An 18,283-nucleotide genomic window follows, 5' to 3' on the forward strand; every position below is an offset into this window, starting at 1 on the left:
GGATGGCTTCCCTTCCTTCCAATGTATTGACTGCACCGCTCAGCTTGGCGTCTTCTGCAAACTTGCTGAGGGTGCACTCGGAGCCATCATCTGTGTCATTGATGAAGATGTTAAAGAGCACCAGTCTCAAGACCGACCCCTGAGGGTCACCGCTTGTGACCGGCCTTCATCCTGACACAGAACCATTGATCGCAAAGCTTTGGCTGTGACCAGCCAGCCAATTCTTAATCCACCGTACAGTCCATCCTTCAAATCTGTATCTCTCCAATTTATAGAGAAGGATGTGGTGAAGGACTGTGTCAAGGGCTTTGCAGAAGTCCAGGTAGATTACATCCATCGCCTTTCCCCCATCCATCGACACCACCACTCCATCACAGAAGGCTGCCAGGTTGGTCAGGCATGATCTGCCCATGGTGAAGCCATGTTGTCTGTCTCAGTTCACCTCTGTCTCATATGTGCCTTAACATAGCTTCTAGGAGGATCTGCTCCATGATCTTCCCAGAGGTGAGGCTCACTGGCCTATAATTCCTTGGGTCTTCCTTTTTACCTTTCTTAAAAATGGGAGTAACGTTTCCCTTTTTCCAGACTTTGCCTGACAGCCACGATTTTTCAAATAGGATGGAGAACATCTCGGCAACTGTGTCAGCCATCTTGCTAAGAACCAGCCTTGAGTACCAGATAGTTTGCTTCTGATTGAAACACTCAAGTTACTTTGCTGTATTTTCAGTTAGCCTCTTCCCAATAAGGGATCATTCTAAACAACCAACAATGCGCTTGCTTAGAAAAAGAAGAGAAAAAAAAGAATCTGATGCAGGACTACCCATTACAATAAAATCTGCAACTGTCTATATAACTGCTGGTCCTGTGTTAGTCTCAGGCTTCAATTTCTTCTTTCTTTTTTCTTTTTCCTTTCATGTATTGATGCTTGCTTAGGTAGCAAGCAAGCAAACTTGGTGCTGAGAAGTTGCATTATGTTCTTCGAAGATAAGTGGGGAAGGAGGATGTCTTTGCTGAAGAGAAATAAATTTACACAGGTTCAGATTTCAAAAGAGATTTTGGCCCTATTTCATTAGACGTTTATCAGATAGTAGCACGGAGACTTTTTGCCATCATTTCTTCTGGATAACTGTGACAATAAAAGTGCACCATGTTCTCTTGGTGATACCTTCTTAGAATTGAAATTTCTCTCTTCAACTGAGAAAATAGATTCATGTCTTTAATGTCCTTTTAAAACTTGTTTCTGTCTCTGTTCACCATCCGGTATGCCTTGAGCTTCCTAAGTGCTTTAATGAGTTCACTGCAACGCTTTCTGTTATTTTAAAATGCCTTCTTGCTGTTGACAGGCTCTTCGTGCTATAGAACACTGAAGCTGACTGCACGGAAACTAAGCTTGAAAAAATCTGCAGATCTGTTCTTGGCACTAATATGCACTTTCTTCTAAACAGTTGACACTTGAGTCTTGCTGTCATATTTTAGTTTGTTGTCCTTCTTGATACTGATTTATGCAATAAATCAAAGCTGCATGTCTTCTCAGTCCACTGCTCTGTTCTTGCTACTATCTCATCTGTTTTTACTGGAAGGTAATGCAGCTATGCTTGCACTGAGTTGCATATACTGGTGAAGAGGAGCAGTGTGTTAATAGAAAAGCTTTAAAAAAGGAGAAAGGCTTCAAATACGGCTTGGTCACCTCATGTAAACGATGATAGACATTAGTGAGCACAGCTACTTTCAGCATCAGATCTGCAGCCCCTTCTCCAGTGAGTGGAGGCTCAGCTGGGGTCTTTGCAATGTTTTGATTGCAAGATTCTGATCTCTTTCATATTAGCTGCAGAATAATTCACTGAATATCTCAGTTAAATAAATCTCAGTTTGTAAATCTGAATTTTCCCTCAGTCTTTTTTTAAAACTATGTCATAACTGCTTGTGAAGTACCCCTTGAACTGTGTAGCAGCACACTGAAAATAATATTGCACTACATATGTATTTCTGAGTACATCCTGTAATAAGGATTCAGAAGTCTAAATGCTAGCTTCTGGAGTTTGCATAGTCTGATGTTACTGTACAAGAGAGATCCAGGGGAAACTCTTAAAGGCTGCGGAGAGGTAGACTGAAATGGTGTACATACAATGGCAGCAATTCTGTGATCATACTTCATACTTCAAATTACTTTGATTTCAGACTAGTCTACAGTATTCAAACTATTTTAGAATTTAGTGACCCAGCAGTTCAATGAGTGGAATTCAGAGCTCTTAAGACACTGAAATTTCAAGCTAAATACTACCAGGTGGAAAACCGTCCCCCTGAAGCTTTTTGCTTACTACCTGGGAAGGGGTAAATGTTTAATGAAGACGATAAGAAAGTTTCCTTGAGTAACAAGGGGTGACAAGGTTATTCCAAGCTAACAAGCTAGATGACCGTTTAACTTCTGGTTGCCTGGAATCACAAGCTCCCATGCTTTGTTAGGCTGCTCAGTGCAAGTGAGCTAGCTTTTATACTGACGCCCCTGCAAATCTCATGTAATAACTGCCTGCTGCAGTTCAGCTGATGACCTAGCTGAAACATTTCTGAGACTAGAGTGCCCTGACTTTACAGGTGTACTCTGCAATTGCAAGCCAGCTCATGCTGCAGATTCTACAGATTCTGCTCTGCCTTATAAACACTTCTTAGCAGCTGAAGAAATAGTGATTATTAGAGCTGAATTGCAGGCATTTTTGCCATAGCACACAACTTGAACCCAGCAGCTGCAGCTGGTTTCCTGGGATACCAGAGCAGGGCCCATGAGCTGATAAAATGTTCCCCTTTGCTGTTGGACTCACTGACTGGTTTGTCAGTGTTGTCTAATGCCTCACTTTGCAGAGCTCTCTGAAGTGTACAATATCTGAAAACATCAGCAAAATCAATGTGATAACTTGTTTTGTTGCACCTGAGGTTGAAAACTGGCAATGTAGTCCCAACAGTTATCTATCTCCTATACTTTAGTGTAACTTCCTAGTATTATGTTAGCAGGTTAAGCATTCCTTGCAATGATGTGTATTAGTGCGATTGTGGTCTTTCTTAACATGACAGATGATAACTAGCCAAGTCTTCTGCTTTTTTGATACCCAAGTGATTTGTGTACTGTTCTTACTTTAATACCAACACTTGCTTTTAGACAAGCTTTGACCTGGCTGCTTCAAATGTTGAGAACGTGAAGAAGTCTCTTGAAGAAAAGTGGTCTTTTTTAGACTACTCTAAAACTTCTCACATAGTGGATGCGGAATGATAACCTTTAGAGTAAAGTTTGGATACTCCTAAGCTACCAAATAGGAATGTGTAGGATATCTCCTGCCATTTGTGATGGTAATTGGAGGGAGAGCTCCAGCTTTTCCAAACTTCAAAGCATAGTATGCTAATTTGAAACTGCATTGAGTGTGCTGAATTACAGTTTAAAAAAAACACAACAATTTCTTACCCTACTGCTAAAACCTAGATTGATTTGAATGCATACATAATACAACCAAAAATCAGAAAACGGAGGAGCGACAAAAGAAGATAATTAGGCTGTAACTTCAATTATGCATTCCTGTGCAAGGCTCCCTGACCTTGTGTGAACTAGAGTTGATATGTTTTGAAATCCGTAAGTATCAGTGTGGCCAAGATATGGTGGCTGAGTATCCAGAAATCTGTAGCTGAAGGCAGGTGCACTGTCTGGAAGGGGAGAAGGTCCTTGTTGAGAAAGATTCTTCCATTTCATCAAATTCTAAATCTGACTTGAAACGAAAGTATATGTCATGAATGTTGTCGACAGTATATGCAGCTTCTTCTACTTCCTGTGATAGTAATGGCTTTGATTTCCTCCTAAGTTCACATAACCGTGGTAAGTGAGCTGTCTCGCTCTCCAGCAGATTTCAGAAAGCAGCAGCTTCTGCTGACCTAATTGATGCCAAAGGTGATAATTAAGCTTTCTATAAAGCTCTGAAGGCAGTCCTATTTGAGTATTCATGAGTGTACTGATAGGTGGGTGCAAAGTGGGAGTTAAAAGGGATTCTCTTATCTCTGTGTGATTGCTTCACCATTGCCATGCAGGGGAGGAGAGCTCATCTGTTACTGCAGAGCATCTTGCAGTAAGGAGATAATAGTATTAAAATAGAATCAATGCCTCTGGGTATTTTCAGGTGCACCAAAGTGTAGCATTTAAAAAAACCCAGAAAATATCATTTTACTTTCTGACTTCCAAGAAGTTATTTTTTTTATAACCAAATACGTCAATTTATAAGAGCAGCATGATTTCTTTCAAAATTAACAAGTTCAAGATGATAATGCTTGTGTGAGCATTAAAATGAGTGCAAGCAATGTTATTTATCAATGGATGTGGCGCACTCAGAGAAGAAGCAGCTGTTTCTGCATGCTTTTTTGTTGAACCACTTTGTCCTTTAAAGCGTGATAGGGTTGTTGAGTTCAGGGTATTTGGTGTTTAAAAAAAAAGCAAGGTTTTTGTCCTCAGACTTTCAGTGGTGTGAAGTTGGGCTTCTAGTGGGACAGTTAAACAGCAGGAGTTACTGCAGGATGCTCTGGAACTAAAGTGAGCATAATGCTGAGCAAGGCATGGATGGAGAGTAAGGCTTAGATATGTTGCAGTTCTTACAGGCTCTTGTTTTATCTCTTCTCATGCCTAGTGCAGAAAATGAGCCTGGTGGCACAGCCAGGATCACTGTTTCCTGATTCTTCCCTGCAGTGTGCACGAAGGCGTATTTTGCGCTGATCATATGAAATGCTGCCTTGGTGTATCTTGTAGGCATCACCAGGACTGTTTCTAGGAGACGCAGCATCTTTATTTTGCAGGGCCATTTTGGGTGGGAGGGATATGGAAGCAGATTGCTGATCCATGACAGGCATATGCCTTCTGGTGAAGGAAGAGAGACTCTCGGGTCTGATACTCAGCACTGACTGCCAGCAAAGGTTACTGCCATCACTATCTCTGATGGAAACCATTTTGCTTAGCTGAAAAACTGGGACAGGGTGGTGTAGGAGAGACTGAGCTTTGGTTATATTCAATGCTGAATTCCCAAGAGTGGGAACAAGAGTGATTCTAGGTGGTTTTTTTTTTCCTTGGGAAACGTTTAGGTCAGTTCCTGCAACTGTCCCCCCCATGCTGCTGCTGCAGGTAGCACAGTAGCGCAGGTATTTCCAACACTTGTTATTACTCTGAGCTCTTTGCAATGTGATGGTGCATAATCCACGATGATTTGGTGAGCTGATTATGTTCCATAATCAGTCCTTGTAGAACCAGTGGCTAAATACTTTCTCAAACCAGAACCATACGTATATCATAGCACTCTTCCTACTCTAAAATTTCCAGCACATGGCTGCTCTTGTACAGAAACACAACTAAGTGAAGCACGGAGTAAATGGAGCTGCAGGAAAGCAGTTGACAACTACTAGTTCTCCCATCCCAGTAAGCAGCATGTTGATTTCCCTCCAAATCTGCTCTAAATGCATGTCGTTGCATCTTTACTCCACAGCAGCATATAAATTATTCTGATTTTTTTCAGGAAATAAATGCCATACAAGAGCATAGTTGTGACTAACTGGAACTATAGATTTGCAGACTACTTAGGGAGGAAAAAAATTGTGTTTGGCTTCCAGTCAGTTTGGAGTGTAATTTTCATCCAGAGATCTAACACAGCAGCAAGGTTTACTATATTTATAATTTAAATAATGCATGATACTTAGCTTTTTTTAATATATTATTTATTAAGCAGAGAATGCCTTAAGAGCTATACTTTCTGTTGTAGTATATCCAGGTCTTGTAAAGCAGGTCTTATCAAGTGGCAGTTGCTGTAAACATACTGATCATGTATAGTTGGCTTTTCATTCAGTCTGCATGTAATGGTATACTTTCTGATAGTATTTGAAAGATAATTCAACTTCAGTTTTTGTATGTGTGAAATTTTTGTGTATCAAGTGCAGTCATGAGAAGATAGAGATCTTTGGTTTGTTGTGAGATAATTCTTCCAGAGGCTAAAAAACAAACCTCTCCAAAATGCTTGAACAGTATCTAGTCTGTAGTTGCTATTGGAAAGTGCTGGATTAACATTTGCAGCATCCAAACTTTTTAACAGAAGTCAGCTGTTTTGTTCAGTGCCTGGAGCCACATGTCCCTTTAAGTCCTCCAGTTCTTTAAGGACTAGGAAGTAGAAACCAAATGGTTTCTATTACACAGGTGCAAGCAGATCCCCAAATTATTTTTGTTGGAAATATCCAAATAATTTTCTAGGACGGTATCTCTGATAAAGCAGATTTTATTCGCAATTGCAGTGGCGGGCCTCCTGCAAGCAGGAGGGCATCAGAAAACAGAGTTACATCTTTTATTCCTGTTCCCCGATGCTTATCTCTTTCTCCCCAATTGGCTGAGTTCCTCATTGGCTGAGTACTGCAGGTTCACAATCTTCTCGACACTTCACTAAACATGTAAATACTGGACAATATAAATTTTTGCTGCATAAGCGTAAATCTGTAGTTAATTAATTAACTTATTCCACACCTGCTCATTATTTTGAGGATATCTGCTTGTCCTTCTTTCCACAAAGATAAGCTTGGGAGAAAGAGAGGGGAGTATCTTGGTGCCTGCCTGTCACATCCCAACCTTCTCACGGGGTGAGACAGTGCGGCCTTGTGTAGAGGCCCTGGCTTCTTTGATGTTTGCTAAATCTGTTCTTCGTTTGCTGGGAGTTTCTTATCCTAACAGAACAACTCTACAGTATGTTTTCTAATCCCTAACACACTATCCTCGCATTGTTTGGAACATTTAACAACTATTGCAGTTTTGCAGGAAAGAATTAATCACGTAATTCAGTATTAATGTTTGTAAAACGTGCCGCTAACATATATAGTATTTTACTTCTTAGATCAACTATTTCTAAGGATAAGTTACAGAATACAAATGTATTATGTTCTACTTCTTCAAACCAATTGCTCTTCTTAATATCAAATGCAGAAACAACATTCCATTCCCACATTTTGGATTTGGCTTTTTTGCTATGCTGAAGAAAGCATTATGATGTTGCAATTAGTATTTATCAAAAAGTACGGTGTTTCTGAGCTCCCTGAAGGAATAAAGTCAGTTTTCCAGTTTTTGCCATGCAGAACGCTGGTATGGCTAATTCATACTCAGATTTCAAACTCTGAGAAATTGTGTAGCTTCTTTGTGTTCTTGGGCTTGCCAAAACTGTGCAAACAGGAGCACTTAACAGTTGACACTGTCAAATAGAATGCAAGCTTTGGAAAAGTCATCTTCCAGCAGCAAAGCGTTCTTCAGTGTTGGCACATATGGAGCATACTGTCTGTGTAAAGTTGTTCCAAGGATTTGTTTCTGCAGTGCATACCTTGAACATCCTTACTTTCTGTGTGCATAGTCACAGTTTAATTAAAAATGTTGTTCAGCCTCTCAGTATGTGACTTGTATAAATCAGATATAATCACTGCTTCATGTGCTGGCAAACTTTGGATTTCTTTGCTCAGTTTATATTTTAAATGCGATCTGCAGTCTGAGGAGGACAAAAGTCCTCTTTATTGAGTCAAGGCAATGTAAAATTTGTAGGCAGAGCACCATTTAAGTCAGCTTACTGGGTACCAGTTGTTTCTGTGGCTTCCAGTTGCTGGCAGTCTGACTAGAAGCAGTGCGTCCGAAGGCTAGCATGAGTACCTGCAAGGTTGTTCACTTATACTTGAGTATCTGTTAATTCATAATCACATCTGCTTTATCACCACTAGAGGCTCCTCCAAGTCATGCTTTGGATTTGTTTGTCTGAGGGGAAGCAGCTTGTGTTTTAAGTTGGATGCAGGTGTTTGACAGCCTAACACCTTTTTACAAGCAGTGAACTAATTTTTATTAAAAACAATAGCTCATCCTTTTGATGGGGTAGTTGAATAGGAATCATTGGTTAGAAATAATTACTGACCATTAACAACTGGTGAACTTTAAAATGGTGCTGAGTGGAAACTTACAGAGTTGCTTACCATTAACTAGAAAAAAACCTAAGCACAAAAATGTTTGTGATGTTGAGTGTGGTCAAATCATTTTCATTCAACATCAGCATACTTTATCCTGGCATAGATAAGGTTATGATTAGTTCAGAGTTCAGGTGTGTGTTGAGGGTGGGATTCCCCTGATAGTGATATATATGCATATGTTCACAAAACATTGCCAGCTTCTGCTGCAATCTGATTGTTACTGCATTGCAACTTGGTAGGATCTAGGCATTTTACATTTTACATTTTACAGGTACCATCAAGCCAAGATGCAGACTTGGTCAAGCATCTGAACAACATTAGGACCAAATTTTCAAAAATTAATCTTACAAGACCGAGAAGAATGTCATTGAGTGTTCACAGTGAGCATACAAATCAGGATGAATCTTCTGTTCTCATGCATTCCTGGGTTTTGATAGCCTCAGCTTAGTCCATATAAAAGCCAGCAAGTCCTTTGCTTGAGTTTTAGGCTTTATAGATGTGCAGATACAGTTTTTCTCAGAATGAAATATAAGAGGTGTTTATTCCCAAATGGACCATGCAGATGCTACATTTTGAGCACTGTAGGATGCTGGAGCACATATTGGAGACTCTGTGTGCTTGTGGAGTAAGTGGCAGCGATCTGTAGTCACAGATACTTGTGTGTGCTCATCATACCACTTTTTTAAGCAACAGAGGAGAGTTTAGACGAATCTTTGCAGGAAAACAGCGTGAGTTGTTTCCGCGGAGCCTTAGAAATAGGAACATGCTACGTGGTTTCTGTCATGTATGGGAGGACTTATGGGAAGGCTGGCTCTTGCTATTTGTTTCACCAGCATTCAGTTAGTGCTCTTAAACTCCAATGCCTTAAAAAGAAAAGCTGAAATTGAAAAGTAGATCTTGCAAGATTCCCCAGAGAACTCTAGATAGAAAGCAATATCTCACAATGTAGAACTTGCTCTAAGTTCTTGAAAAATCATTTTCTTTAGGCATGAGCTGTTGCTACACATCTCCATAGACATAGCTGTAGCATCTCTTGTTGAGTTCTCTTTGAATCTACCTCTGCTGTTGAATCTTGCTGCTCCATGTGGATTACTCTGTTAGATTTTTGCTGCATCTTTTTCCACTGTAGTATTTGAAATTGTTTCTTCAGTCACATTCCTCACTAAATGCACACTATCAATCTGTGATAATCTACCCTTCTTCCTGATACGACACTTCTGTATGATTGCTTATCTGTCACTCAAGTTTCATCCAAAGCTAAGTCAGACTTGCCATTTTGAATCGTGTATTATCTGTGACATATGTTTAAATACAGAAACAAACTTATTTAAGTTTAATTTCCTCCTCTTTCCTTTCCGCTTACAGGTAGGCACTAGTGTATCACTCTTGCAATTGCTCAGGATTCCTCTGGTGATCAGGCAAGGTCCAACTTTCTCTGTTCATACACTCAGCAAACCTGCATGTTCTCATCTTACACATGCCTCACTGAACAGTTCTGGTTTGACCTTGAGGGCTGCTTGACCTGCAGTAGTCTGCACTGGTTCTTCCTGGCTGTTAATCTTACCGGCTATGCCTTCAAATTTAATATAAATGATTTAAATTAATTACGTATGATTTTAATTTCAAGAATATTTGTTCATGTACAGAACTCAGCTTTTATCATCCTGTCTTTACTTTAATCAGAGGGGCAAAGGTTACCTTGGTAACTGTGCTGCACTGCAGAGGAATCAACCTGCTTTTCAATCTTTTGCCCGCGCTTTCAGGAGGTATTTCAGGAAACTGCAAATTCTGGCTTTATCTAGATGTCATGTTAGCCATTTACACAGAAATTTGTTGGAACACAGGCAAGAGTATGAATGCTAACTCTCAATTCTGTGTTGTATTTTCTCTCATCTGGCCCGAAAGATGTCTTATTAATCATCCATGTACTAGTGATGATCAAGAACAACCATTTTGTAGATGTTTTTTCTCTAGCCACTGGTAATAAAATTTCAAATGGTCCATGGTCGCTACAACAGGGAGATGACAGGGCTGTGCTGCAAACATAAGGTCTGTACTACCCTGTGAGCTTCAAATCATCTAAAACACATGGCAGGGGTGAAAAGAGGTAGAGAGTGACACAGTACTTAATGCTTTTTTAATTTGACTCACCACTAAGGGGGGAAAAAAAAAAAAAACACCCTGTTACCGTAGAAACAATAGCCTGAGGCATGAGGATGGGTATGTATCAGCTGAAGGACTTATTTTGGCTTAAACTTAAACTTGATATCTCTGAATACCTATGATAATGGAGCTGAGAGGCACATTGTTATGCAATAATGTGAAAAAATGCTCAAATGCAAGCTTCTCAACAGTGAATACGTCATGATTTGATGCTATTTTCTGCAGCCAGCTAGGGGACGCTCAGCAGGGTGGCATTTTGCATGATGTGTCAAAGTTTGCGTGCTCATAGAAAACTAGGGACATTCTACAGACAGCTGCAGCATACAGTTGTATTGGTGCAGGATTATAAGGCTGCATGAATCCAGTCCTTGTCTCTACTCTAGGAGACAATGCTGCTGTATTTATCTCTCTAGGTTGCAAGTGGTAGAGCCCTGCAGATGTGTTTGCTTCTGTTGCTATGTGTGATCTGCCTCTGCTTGTGACTGGCTAAGAACAGCTCACTGCTGGTAATGCAGTGGCTGAAAGGTCGGCAGTGTGGCTGCCCAGTGCTTAGTTGGCTTCTGTGTGTCAACCAGCTTAGGTAAGTTTCTTAGAGACTGCACTTCCTGAGTGCTGCAATTCAGTTGCTAGATACCTATATGTCTTGTTTAAATAAAAGCTGGTATGCAAGCTTGAGAAATCTCTTGAGAAGAACTGCTGCTGGCTGTGATGAGAAACGCGAAGTTGTGTAACACTGCAGCACTGTGTGCTTTGGTTTACACTTGCAATGCTATAAATATTCCTTTCCCCTTGCTGCTTATGAAAGAGGTTACTGCATCAAGGCCTGCCCTGAGTTTTTAGCAGAACATGTGATTGGTTTCCTTTGAGGAATGCTTTCCTCTTGCATACAGCCTGGATTGCATATGAAGAGAATCAAGGCAATTAGTCACTGACTGACTCATGAATGGTTAGGCTGGTATTTGTTTGAGAATTCTCTAAAAATAGTTGAACAGGCTGAAGCAAATGGTGTTTATTTATGAAGCTAGTTTGGACATCATCTTTTTGCTCAGCAGATGCAAACTGCATAGTTTACCTCACTGAAAAATAGGATAATCTACTGCATTTTAGTGAATGTGCAAACTACTGGAGTGAACAGTGGAATTCATAGGAACTCTGTCACACCTGATACAAAAGGTTGTGAAACTCTTTTGCTCCTGATCACTTGAATTTGTGCAGACTGATCTATAGAAGTGACCAGGATAATTCTCAAGTACATCCTAATGTCTGCTGTTCAACCATTCCATATATGCATGGCGTGTATCTATGTAAATCTGCTTACAAGAATTTACTTACCAGATCACGGAAGTTTAAAATTTGAGATTGAATGGAATATTGTATATGCTGTAGGCTAATGCAGCTCCTAATGAGATGTTCTGCTGGACCCTGAGGACTGGCAAGTGGAGGCTGATGCTCTGGACATACGCGCTTAACTGGGGGGCTTGCACACATGCTGCCAGAGATGCCAGTAATGCAACACAAACCTTTGAATAAGCAATTTCAGATATTCACAAATCTTGATTATTTTTTGAAACAGAGTTAGAATATTTTTTTTTTCCTCTCAGAAATGGACACAAGCAATTTTTAAAACAACTGTGCTTAGTACCATAACTATACCAGGTCAGGCATCCAATGGTGTACCTGACAGTAGGACTGCTTTGTGTGCTAGCTCCTCCTTTAAAGCAGAGACCCAAGTGGAGATGGAAGCTTTAGGTGCAGCATTGCTGGGTATCTTCAGCTCCTTCAGTAAGACCTAGACAGTACAAGGAGACCCACGGTTTCACATATAGGAGTTATTCTTTCTATTCTGTCCAAACAAGGAAGCCAGTATTTTTGTACAGATATAAACAAGAAGTGAGTCAGTTGTTTCTGCTTGAAAAATAGTCACAGAGACCCACCTCTCTGCAGAACACACTCCAAGTGAGCCTGACTTTGTGTGATACAGCTTGTGTATAGACTACAGGGAAACTGGAAATCATCAGTCCCAAGAACTCAGTCTCAACGTGAGGACTTCAGGAATCATAAAAGTCCTCTCACGTCTAATCTGACAAAATTTGATCTTTCCATTCATTCTGCTCTTAATCAGATCCAATTCTGGAGCAAGACTGAACTAGAAGCAGAATCTAGTGATATTTCATGAAAATTCCCAGTAAACCTCAGCTGGCATCTGCTTTTTCATGTGCGAATATGAAATCGCTTTATCACTGGGCTACGTGGGTGAAGTTTAGCAGAGCTGTTGGGCCTGCAGCTTGCAGTACAGAAGAGGACCGAGTCATTCGGTTTGTTTTTTGTCTTATATAGCTGCTGGTAGCTGCCTCTTTTGTGATGAGCCAGCAGACAAATGTAAAAGCCAAGTGGAAAATGGACAGGTTGGAAATTTTTGTTTCTCCATTTCCAATTCAGTAACTCCTGCTGGATGCTACCTCTCTTGCAGCCTAGGGCATAGTGCTGAGGCAGGAAAAACCTCTTTGCATCAGAGCTCAGGCATTGCAGGTTTGAACCCCGAGCAGCTAGCAGTGGGCACTGGCTGGTGAGGCCGTGCTCAGCATTGTGATGGGATATGAAACATCCCCAGAAGTATGCAGGTGGCCTGATGCCAAGGGCAGTCGTTATTCAGTTTCCAGCTTGTCCCAGTCTCTCTGCAGTAAACTTTCCAAAATGCAAGTGCTTGCAGCTGCCCTATCTTCAGCTGGATGTTCCTAGCGTGAGGAGCACTGACAAGGAGCATTTTTAACAGGAGCCAAAGTGGCTGTCTCAATTAGCTGGACAATATTATGGAATATCCCTGCAGTAAAATTCACTGCAGAAAGGAAATGTATTCTCTTAACTGCTAAACTGCTTGTGATCCTAAATGCAGCTGACTTGTGCAGGCTAACTCAGTCTCTCAATGAACAGCAGCTGTCATGGACAGTTATCACAGTAAGACTAAAATCTACAGACTTTTTCTAGGATATCAAACAGCAACAATATTTAAAAAAACAAAACAAAACCCCTTCTGTTTCTTCTGAGTAATGTTAGAAGATCTGTTTTCCAGGCACTGCTTGTTCTGACTGACTTCATTGTTTAGAGCAGTTTTATTTACTCAAATCCCTTGAGATGCTCCAGACAGCAGAGTGTGAATGTATGAGATCACAGGAGCCTGGATGCAGTCCAGCTGAACAGGGCTGCAGCCCAGCTGAACAGGGCTGCAGCATGTTCCCCAATCCAGAACCATTCAGTTCAGCCACAGGTTCATGTCAATTGTTAGTCCTGTGATTTCAGAAAAAGCTACAGATTAACACGGAATTCAAGATGGTCATATCACAGATTTGCTGCTTTGGTGTAGGTTGTGTGACTTAGCTGTCCCAGCTTTTTTAAAAAGAAGTTTTGCTAAAAAGAAATCTGTTCTATGCTTGAGTAGCCTTCCCTTGAAAATGTTTGCTATTGCCCCAGGTAATTGCATTAGGACATATATGTAAGATATGACTTAGTTGGAGCAAGAATGAACTCCTCTGCCTGTCAAACCAGTTTCTGATTTTGTTAGTTAACCTCACGTTTTGAGTCATCTTTGGCTTTCCCACTTGTTGCTCTATTTCTTTTTTTAACTTTGTTGAACTTAGTGTCTTTTTTGAGTTCTAGTTCACTTCACATTCAAGTCTTCATGATCAGGTGATACAGAATATAAAGCATTTAATACTGTTCATATGGCCATTGCAGCAACAAGGGACTTTTCTGAACTTGACAGGCATAATTCTCCCGACCTTCTAACGTGGACTAGAATCATAGAATCATAGAATGGTTTGGGTTGGAAGGGACCTTTAATATCATATAATAATTATATAATAATAATAATTCCAACACCCTGCAATGGGCAGGAACACCTCCCATCCAGCCTGGCCCTTGAGTGCCTCCAGGGACAGCACATCCGCAGCCTTGCTGGGCAACCTGTTTCAGTGTCTCACCACCCACACAGTAAAGAATTTCTTCCTAATACCTAGTCTGAATCTACCCTCTTCCAGGTAAAAACAATTTCTCCTCATCGTGTCACTACATACCTTATTAAAAACCCTTCCCTGGCTTTCTTGTAGACCCTTCAGGTACTGGAAGGCTGCTATAAGGTCCACCCAGAGCCTTCTCTTATCCAGGCTGAAGAGCACTCTATCGGCTTGTCCCTGTAAGTGAGGTCCATGTAGACGACATCATTGCTCTTTCTTTATTCACTGATGGTGTAACTCCATCATAAAAGGCCACCAAGTTTGTCAGCACGAGTTGCCCTTGGTGAAGCTGTGTTGGTTATCACTGAGATGATCACCTCATCTTTATTTCCCATGTGCTTTAGTAGAGCCTTCAGGAGGATCTGCTCTATCACCTTGCTAGACACAGAGGGAAGACTGACTGGCCTGTAGTTCCCTGGATCTTCTTTTTCCTTCTCAAAAACGGGGGCTAATATTCTCCTTTTCCAATCAGTGGGAACTTCACCAGGCTTCCATGAGCTTTCAAATATGATGGACAGTGGCTTGGCAACTTCATCTGCCAGTTCCCTCAGAACCCGCAGATGGATCTCATTGAGTCCCATGGACTCCTGCATCTTCAGGTTCTTTAGATGGTGGAGATGTGATCCTACTACCCTAAAAGCATAATCAATGTCAATACGATGATCTGGTGCTGCTGGAAAGTGATGCCAGAATGCACAGAATCACTGAATTGCAAGGCTTGGAAGGGACTTAAAGAGATCAAGTCCAACATCCATGCTAAAGCAGTGTTCCTGCAATAGATCACACAAGTAGGCGTCCAGACAGGTCTTGAATATCTTCACTGAAGGAGACTCCACAACCTCTCTGGGCAACCTGTTCCTGTGCTCTGTCACTCTTACTGTAAAGAAATTCTTTCGCATGTTGGTACAGAACTTCCTATGTTCAAGTTTTATGCCATTGCTCCTTGTCCTATCGCTACACACTGCCAAGAAGAGCCTGGCCTCACTCATTTGCCCCACTCCTCCCTTTACATGTTTATAAGCATTTACCAGATCCCCTTTCAGTCTTCTTTTCCCTGAACAGACCCAGGATACAGACCAGGTTATTCACTAGGGTTGTCCCCAGTTCTACTACAATGAAGTGCTTGGGTCCTAGGTCATAATATCTGGAGCTGAAATAGCAACATTGTTCTTACATTCCTTGTTACCTTTTCCAGTAATTGACCTTTACTGGAAAAAGTTATTAAATTAATATTGAGCCATTACAGTGTGCCTAGCCTTAGTGCTGCTTTTCTGGTTCTGAAGCTGAAGGACATCAGGGTGCTTTAAACCTCACTGGTGTGCAGAACAGGCTGCTGACCTCTGCTAAATGTGTTTTCCAACACATGGTGTTTAATACTGCATGCCATAATCCAGGCTTAATGTGGAAGAGGAAAATCCACTAGATGAATTGTATAAATGCTGGATGTGCTATAAGCAATAAAGGGCATTTTGTGGGATTACATATTAACACTAAACCCCATGGTGGTCTTGTAGTTCCTGCTGTTGTTGGCTCTCTCTGTGTTAAATGCATGGTGCAGGTAGCACTGTATTGGCAGGAATGCACAAAATCTTTTAAAAATTCAAACGCTTCCTTTGTATCTCAACTACAGTTTTCAGAAGATGCTCAGTTTAACTTGTGTGGCATCTTCATAGGGCTTGTGTTGAGCTGATCATGTTACAAAAGAGAAATTACTTTAACTGGCACTGTCAGAAACGTCAAAAAGCTGCAGTTTCCATTGGCCACAGTTAAAAGCTTCTGGCTTTCCTGATATCACCAAATCAGGTCAGTTGTTGTGATGCTGGTGGCTTTCCAGGAAATGGGTGCTTCCCTAACTCTCCCCCCCCTTGCCTTTCTGCAGAGGACAGATAGGATGGATTCACTGTTCCTGCCCTCACTGCCTGAAAATGCAGCATAGGTTTTCTCAGCATGAGGGAAGTATATGAAAACAGTGTCAGACAACAAAATGTCATAGACAGCTGGCAATAAATACTGGATTTCTGAACAGCTAAGTTAGGAGTTAGTCCTGCTTCCATTAGTGTTCCCACCAAGAGGGTGATGGTATTAATATGTAAGTGTTGGTTCAGTTATGTGGCAGGACCTCTGGAAACTCAAAGTCACTGCAGTAGTTATTCATAGTGACTGAATCAGGGCTTCAGAAGCTGGTAGAAACACTGGGTTTGCATTTTCAGTCTGATGACTTGGATATCTAGTAGGATTTTAATTTTCCTACATATGTAGATTTCACTATGGCTGTGCCTTACCAAGTATGGAGTCTGAAGAAAACTTAAACAAATCTGAAGTGTGATCACCACTGACAATGCCAATGAGCAAGACAGTAAAATAGGAAACAGCAGAAGTGAGGATGCTGCCAACAATAATCTTAAAATGCTTTGTGGAGTGATTTGGAGGTTGAAGCTCATGCAGTAGCAGTAGATGCCTGCAGAGGTCTGAATCTTCTGCTAGTCTGGTCTGTGTGACATAGCATTTGGTGAGACTATGCCTTTCTTTCTCGGGCCTGTAAGTATGACAAGTTATAAACTGGGGAAGGAGGAATGGATGAGTGACCTTGCTTCTGTCAGGTGCTTCCTGTGGTGTTAAGGAGCCAGGGTAAGAAGGCAGCTGAAATCAGGACGCTGAAATAGGATTATGTCTGTAGGAGTCAAACACATGGTAAATGCAGTGGTGGCTGGAAACTTATGGGGGTGCCTGCGGATGGAGATGAGTTAAATCTTGAGTACTAGGTTCATTTGTCTGGATGCAGGCAGGCTGACAAAGAGCTCCCCTGCAGCTCTGCTACTTTCAGTATGTAGCAGTCCAGTCCTGGCTGAGCTTGCTGGGAACAGGAAGCAGTTTTGAGAGCTCAGCTTGAAACTGTAGGAAGAAACCTCATGAGCTATTGCTTAGTTTCATAAACGAAGTTATTGCCTAATTAGTCTCTTTTTTTTTTCCCCCCTCTTAATACACTTAGAATTGGGCTTGCAGTGGAAAAAAAATGACTTGTAATTGAGGCTGTTCCTTTATCTTTGCAAGCAGTCTTGCAGTTTGTCTTGGAAATTCTTGGCTAGCTTAGCCCATCAGAAACTCAAATAGCATTTGGTGAGTACAGAGTAGTGTTACGTAATTTTATGGGATTTTCTCTTACAGAAGAGATGCAGAATAATTCTCTGGAACTTGTTTGTAATGCTCTGGAAAAACAGCTGTTTCACTTTTCATCTTCTGAATGATCTCAGCATGGGGATTTGAAAGTGGCACTTATTAGGAAAAAATCCCTGCTTGTAATGTGGAGTTTCCTACTCCAATAGCTTGTGGCTCTGAAACTGAGCTTTGTACAGAGGCTTCATTTGCTTTGTGTTTCAGTACTGCTTCTGAGTGTGCCAAACACGCAGGTTAGCTAGATACATCTCATAGAGTGGCCCTACCATTTCTCTAAACAGGATTGATTACAGGCAAGCTGGTGTCTCAGCTGCCTCTGCAGAAAGATAGAAGTTTTCTGGAGCATTTTTTGGAGCTTGAGGCATTCTTCCCATAGCAAAACATCAGCTTTCATTAATTCTGTGATGATTGCTATGCAGGCAGTACAGTAGCCATCTCCTATTGCAGAGTTGTGACTGCAGAACAGGATTTAGAAACTGGAAGCCATCTTCCAGTGTCTAAAAGCATGATTCTGCCATGCACAGAGACCATAAATGCTGCTTTGACTTGGCTTTTTCAGTAGTCTTCCTGAGGTGAAACTCTCAGGTTTAGATGACATGAGAGCAGAGGGTCTGTACTGGCTGGAATGAGGTCTTCTTCCTTAGCATCCAGCCATGTATGTGGGTTGTGAACATGACAAGGCTGACATGCTACGAGTGAGGTCTTTTCTTAGTCAATTAGAAACTATACCTGTATGTAAGACCGTACAGCGCCTGCCAAGAGTTCTTCTAGCTAGCTCCATCCTGAGCTTTGTAGTCTTTTGTGTTTTTAATTTCAGTCCTTGGGCTATTCCATGTCTTAGATCTCACGAAACTGCATGTAAGCACAGGAGTGGGCATGGGAAAGCCCCAGTGGTCTGAAGAAGTCTGCACCTATGATATGCAAGCACTTGAGCTGAACTAAAC

General features: G+C 41.3%; 1 protein-coding gene across 5 annotated transcripts in view; it reads right to left on the reverse strand.

The window, feature by feature from the left end:
• UBAP2 (ubiquitin associated protein 2) overlaps positions 1–18,283 on the reverse strand; it is a 583,216-nt gene that overhangs the window by 13,860 nt on the left and 551,073 nt on the right. The gene's annotated exons all lie outside the window — the stretch shown is intronic.

Source organism: Meleagris gallopavo, chromosome Z, assembly GCF_000146605.3.
Source record: "Meleagris gallopavo isolate NT-WF06-2002-E0010 breed Aviagen turkey brand Nicholas breeding stock chromosome Z, Turkey_5.1, whole genome shotgun sequence".
NCBI lineage: Eukaryota > Metazoa > Chordata > Aves > Galliformes > Phasianidae > Meleagris > Meleagris gallopavo.